General features: G+C 38.5%; 1 non-coding gene across 1 annotated transcript; it reads right to left on the reverse strand.

Annotated features, from left to right (window-relative positions):
- Nucleotides 1-471: 471 nt before the first annotated feature.
- Trnat-agu (transfer RNA threonine (anticodon AGU)) lies at nucleotides 472-545 on the reverse strand. Its single transcript has one exon. It is a non-coding gene; the product is annotated as a tRNA-Thr (tRNA).
- Between the last annotated feature and the right edge of the window lie 5867 nt (nucleotides 546-6412).

The following is a 6412-nucleotide window of genomic DNA, read 5'->3' on the forward strand; positions in this document are numbered from 1 at the left end:
TATACGATACTTTAAATGGTTGTAAAAAGGGTTTAACCAACTACATTGCATTAAAACTGTGCCAATCCCCTGATACACGTTTAAAACTTGCAGTCGTGGACTTGTTAAATTAACACAAATAAAATAACTAGTCAGGATGATATTACACAAAATAAGAGCGAATGAAGGCTGTTAAATATTATAAATGTTTTGTAAAAAATATTATAGTTTAATCAGCAGTGGTAAGAGTTTAAACATTTATTTAAGAGTATGAAATGGTGAATAAAAATTATTTCATTCCAAAATAATTTAAAAATCTTAATATTGATTTAAAAGTTTAAACCCACTTAAATTAAGACATTATTTAAATTTTATAATATAAAAATTGAACATAAACAGCAAAAAAGAAGGATTTACAATATTTAAAAACCAAGCAAAGTGCATTGGAAACTTTTTAGGGGAATTATTTCAAGATAATCCCGAGCAAAACGAAGGCACCGCCGAGATTCGAACTCGGGATCTCCTGTTTACTAGACAGGCGCTTTAACCAACTAAGCCACGGCGCCGCTTGGTCACCGCAGAGCAATAATCCGTGTTGAGCGTGAGCTCGTCTACGGCATGTTTTAACATCACCATTGACTTTATAAAGTCAATGTTATCGCTGGCATGGATTATTTTTGTTGAGATCTATGCCGTTTATAGGTATTCAAATTGTGTACCTATAAACGGTTTGAAAGGCATCGCCCTCTTTAAAGGTTTTCTGTGTACAAACTACTAACGGTTTAAACAACGTCAAATTGTGCGTTTTTCTTGTATTCCATGTTTGCTTTAATAATTTTAAACCTCTAACATTCTCCAGCACGTTTTATTTTTTAGTAATTGAAAATCAAAAAAGGAAAAAAACAATCACTTTATTACTTGTTATTATTGTTTGAGTTGCATATAAAATAAAACGGGTGCATTTGGTATATGCCTCAATTTATCAAAGTGGCATGTATATATTTGACTAAAAATATAAACTAATTGGAAGAATATAATTATTAAAAACTGTTGGAAAGAGTTTATTCCTAACTATAGCCAAAATATGTAAATAATCGATTACATCAACAATACTGTTTTAATACAATCGGTACTGTGTCCAATTTATTTCACTAACACCTTTATGTAAATGATCTTGTCAGTTTATTACTGTTTGTCCCCACACAGTTTGTCCTACTGTCCGTGGCACAGTTTGATAGTGTTGACCGCGGCGGTAGACCGACGGACGACAATTACGCGGTATTCCGCCTGTGGGCGCGAAATATTCCCGCGGTGGCGGTTAAATGAGAAAATTAGCATCACAATTCGATATCCTGGGTCACCCATAAGAACACTGGATTCATGGAGGTTACTTAAAAGTATAATGTCTTATGTAAATAAAAATAATACAAATCGTAAACAGAGCACATTTTCTTGCCCGACGCTCTCAGAAACCCCATCGGATAACCAAGGCCTGTTAAAAATATGCTTTTAAAGAAAAGTCACTTTTTCCTGCTTTTCACATCCTTATGTGGTTTAAATCATATATAAACATGCATGGACGTGCTATTTAATCACGGTGATAAGGAAAGTTTCTAGATTCCTTTAGAAATTTTTTAAACCAATCAGTTCTAACAATCACTGATAAACCTACCTCTATGTTTGCTTAAGCAGAGGCGGTTTAAAACCGAAATAATATACACGGAAAAAACTCAACGGCATACAGAAAGAAATCTTGAAGAGGTTAACAAGGGAGATATTGAGATGTACAGTATTTTGTAGAAAATACTTCTTCTTTACAGTATGAGGTTCCCTTGGAATCAAGCTGATACGATTATCAACTTTTCAGCATGGACTTTACGGATGAAAAATGTTGATGCTAATTTCTATTTGCTACAGAGAAACTGAAGCTCCTCTATCAAGATCCAACAGAAGCTCTAAAATCCAAGATATACGTCCATCCGCCGCCCCCCACGTATGTATACGCAGCTGCGAGGTGTAATGGTCTATCCGCCTAATTAGCGTATATCTGGCATCTGCCTAACGACCAGTTTATTACTTTAATAAATCCGGAGTAATGTCGGCGCTGGCTGCGTCGGCGCGGTCGATTGCACCGACTGCAACTGCTGCATTGTTGCACACCACACCTTCTGCATTGTTCCATTATCTGCATAACGGATAGTTTGCTGCATTGAGTAAATTGTTGTTGCTTTATACGGTATCTGCATTGTTGCGCTGATTACATCTTCTGCATTATCCATAATCTATGACTGCTTCATTGTTGCACTCTCTACGAATGCTGAGTTGATGAATCCTAAACAACTGCTGCATTATTGCACTCTGACTATGCATTGTTGCACACCACACCTTCTGCATTGTTCCATTATCTATGACGGGAACTTTGTTGCACTGTCTATGACTGCTTCATTGTTGCTCTCTCTACTTATGTTGCGTTGATACACTTTATATAGGTACCACTGATACATTGTTGTAATATTCTTTACAACTACAAAACTGTTACAGACATGTTTGCATGTTCCATAAAGTGCAGCAAAAACGACATAGCTGTTTCACTCTTGCATGCCACGTTTTTCTGAGGCTAATAATCACTCTTTTGGAAGTATATTGGGCTCATTGGTGTTTATATACGCCATATTCATTGTTTTACGTGTTTTTTTTTTTTTTTTTTTTTTTTTTTTTTAAGGAAGGAACGGCCTGTTACCATCTTAAGTCGACATTTTGTTTAAATAGCATCATACCTATATAGCATCTGGGTATGGTAATGATCTTGTTTGGTATATCTAGTTTAGGCAGACTAGATCAAATTAATACGCCGAAACCAAGGAGCGTATTAAGGTGAATGTGAGTGAATTGTGGTTGCTGAGTGCAAAAGATGATAGCCTTGTCAAACTAAGATCAAATGGTTGTTTAGCCACCAAGTACCTGGGGACCGAGCTTTGCTCGGGGAAAATTATTCGTTTACTCTGAAAAGTAATGCAGATGCATTAATCCACTCCCAATCTCCACACTGCTCACCTTCAATACTTACTTCACCACTCCCTACGTCGTGGACCTGTTTGCCCTCCTTCCCTATACCATTATAGAATTGCGGATACATAAATGCCACAGACAGTTCCCACACTCTGCACTGCTAGCATTACTACTTCCTACACCATTTCCTATGTCATGGACCTGTTTTCCTCCCCTCTCGTAGCATTTTAGGATTGTAGATACCTTAATGTAATTCCCATAAACAGTTCCCAGACTCCAGACTGCTCACCTTTACTACTTCCTTCACCACTTCCTACATCGCGGACCTGTTTCTCTCCCTTCCAACGGAATTTTAGGATTGCAGATACCCTAACCTAATCGTCATTAACAGTTCCAACACTCCGGGCTGCTTGGCTTTACTACTTCCTTCACCTCTTCCTACGTTGCAGACCTGTTTCCCTCCATTCCCATAGCATTTTAGGATTGTAGATTTGTAGATACCTTAATCTAATCGTCATAAACATTTCCCACACTCCGGACTGCTCACCTTTACTACTTCCTTCACCACTTCCTACGTCGCAGACCTCTTTCCATCCCTTCCCATAGGATTTAAGGATTGTAGATTCCTTAATCTAATCGTCATAAACAGTTTCCACACTCCAGACTGCTCGCCTTTACTACTTCCTTCACCACTTCCTACGTCGCGGACCTGATTCCCTCCCTTCCCATAGCATTTTAGGATTGTAGATAACTTGATCTAATCGTTATTAACAGTTCCCACACTCCGGGCTGCTCACCTTTACTACTTTCTTCACCACTTCCTACGTCGTGAACCTGTTTCCCTCCCTTTCTATAGCATTTTAGGATTGCAGATTCCTTAATCTAATCGTCATAAACAGTTTTCACACTCCAGACTGCTCGCCTTTACTACTTCCTTCACCACTTCCTTCGTCGCGGACCTGATTCCCTCCCTTCCCATAGCATTTAAGGATTGTAGATAACTTGATCTAATCGTTATTAACAATTCCCACACTCCGGACTGCTCACCATTACTACTTCCTTCACCACTCCCTATGACGTAGACCTGTTTGCCCTCCTTCCTTATACTATTTTAGAATTGCAGATACATAAATGCCACATACGGTTCCCACACTCTGCACTGCTAGCCTTACAATTTCCTTCCCCATTTCTTACGTCATGGACCTGTTTTCCTCCCTTCCCATTACATTTTAGGATTGCAGATAGCTTAATTTACTCGTCATAAACAGTTCCCACACTCCAGACTGCTCGCCTTTACTACTTCCTTCACCACTTCCTATGTCGTGGACCTGTTTTCCTCCCTTTCCATAGCATTTAAGGATTGCAGATACCGTAATCTAATCGTCATAAACAGATCCCACACTCCACACTGCTACCCTTGACTATAGAATCGAGTAATCTTCAGTATAATCTTTGCTCAATAGTCAATAGTAACAACTGATGTTTTCCTTTTGTACTATATTTTGTTTTGCTAGTATACTGTAGATAGACAAATTACAAGTCTTTTGTTTACTTTTTCCTTGTTATTTAATTCAGCCAACATGGTTACCTAGCAACCCATAAGACTAATGTTACAAAAATGTGATTTTCAGTTTCATTTTTCTACGTAATTAGATTTTTGTTGGCAGTTCTAATTGCAGTAAACTCGTTTTTAGGCCAGAAATAAACTATATACAACATTTGAAGAAAATCGTCGGAGCCGTTTTCGAGATCTTGGTGCAAGCATACATACATACATACATACATACATACATACAAGCAAACTTTGCTCGTATTAGAGTATAGGATTATAAAGTTTGCAAAGATCAAAAGATACCTTGGCTCTCTCGCAGAACATTATAGTCTGTATGATAGAACCTGTCTCTTGGACCCTCCATCTACTTGGGTTTGGGACTGGCCAAAGTTCCACCATAGCTACCGCTTCCACACTGTGACGTCTGACTGTCTGAAGATGACTCATTCACAAGCAGAGCAGTCCTTGTGTTGACCGACGTGTTTTGTCCTGTAATCGTCCCGTCACGCCGGCCTGGTGGCCAGTAGTAACTAGCTGGTGGCTAGCCTCTTCCTGATCCTCGGTCTTGTCGACCGGTTCGTCTCGTGCCAGCGGCCACGCGTCGGCCACGCGCCCGTCTTGCCTACAAGCTTCAAGTACTCGACTACTCTGTGAAAAGTTGCGGTTCTGCTGAGTTCGGGTGGAAAGATGCGGTTCTTTATGCTTAGGGCAATCAACTCTTCCTGTGAGAAGTAGTTACTTCAGATTTTATTTAGTCCCAAGTTCTCGAATGTACAAACAACGACTCAAAAGACACCGTTCTCCTTCCGTAGAGTCAATCCATCAGAGTATTCCAAAATATACGGTTCTTAAGGTTCGGTCAAATCTTTGACCGATGAGTGAATGACGTACCTGTTCTTGAAGTACTCGATCCGTCTGTCACGAATCATTGTTGAGTTTTCGACTATTCGGTTGAAAGTATGGGAGTTTTCAATCATTGGAGAGAAACGATTCGGTTGTACTGCTTCGAAAACTGTTATTCAACTGAAATTGCGGTTCCCCAACCTTGGAGCACTCAACTATTCTGTAGGGAGATACGTCAAAGGTGAAGAGTATGTCCCGATTTTTATCTGTCTGTTGTAAACTTATTAGTTTCCTCTCTTCAGCCAATCAACAAAGGTTGATTGGCTGCGATGAAGTACTTGGTTGGTAAGTCTCGATTAATTTGCTCTAAGTCATCCAACTGTTCACATGCACTGAAGTACTCGGTACTTAAGCAAAGTCGCGTAAAGTATAATAACAATAACATAAATTACGATAAAAAATAAAAACAATAATATTTGTTTTTGAGTGGAAATCAGACTCTCCTACATGTTTATGTTGTAGTTGTTTTATGAATATTTAGTTTTTGCAAGCGGTTAAGCTTTTTTGTATAAACAAACTGTTCATTTCGTGAATGTAACTCTTTCATGGGAAGGATGGATAGTAGTTTTGTAAATGCAACCGTTTCTATTCAGAACCTTACAATGTCTTGCATAATCATTTTATGATCGATGACCTTCGGAAGGCAAGAATTCCCAATCACTTGGCTACAACTAGTCTAATTGCTATGTAGGCTGACTCGGTCATTAACGACAATGTATTGGGCGTATGTGAGTTGACGCACGAATCATAAATAATCCTAATCGAGGGATAAATATTTAACAGTTTTGTACAAACTGTGGAACTATTAAAGTAGTCATACTAAACTGTGCCCCCGTCAGGCAAATATGGTTTCCATTTTGAATACTCGTAGGCAATGTTACCCCTTTTAATAAAATAAAATAGTAAATTATACGAAAAGAATTAAAATAAGCTTAATGGAAAATAAACACTATAGTAAAATGTGATTGA

The sequence above is a fragment of the Macrosteles quadrilineatus genome, unplaced genomic scaffold (assembly GCF_028750875.1).
Source record: "Macrosteles quadrilineatus isolate MER2022 unplaced genomic scaffold, UCM_ALF_1.0 Scaffold_6__1_contigs__length_79288215, whole genome shotgun sequence".
Classification (NCBI taxonomy): domain Eukaryota; kingdom Metazoa; phylum Arthropoda; class Insecta; order Hemiptera; family Cicadellidae; genus Macrosteles; species Macrosteles quadrilineatus.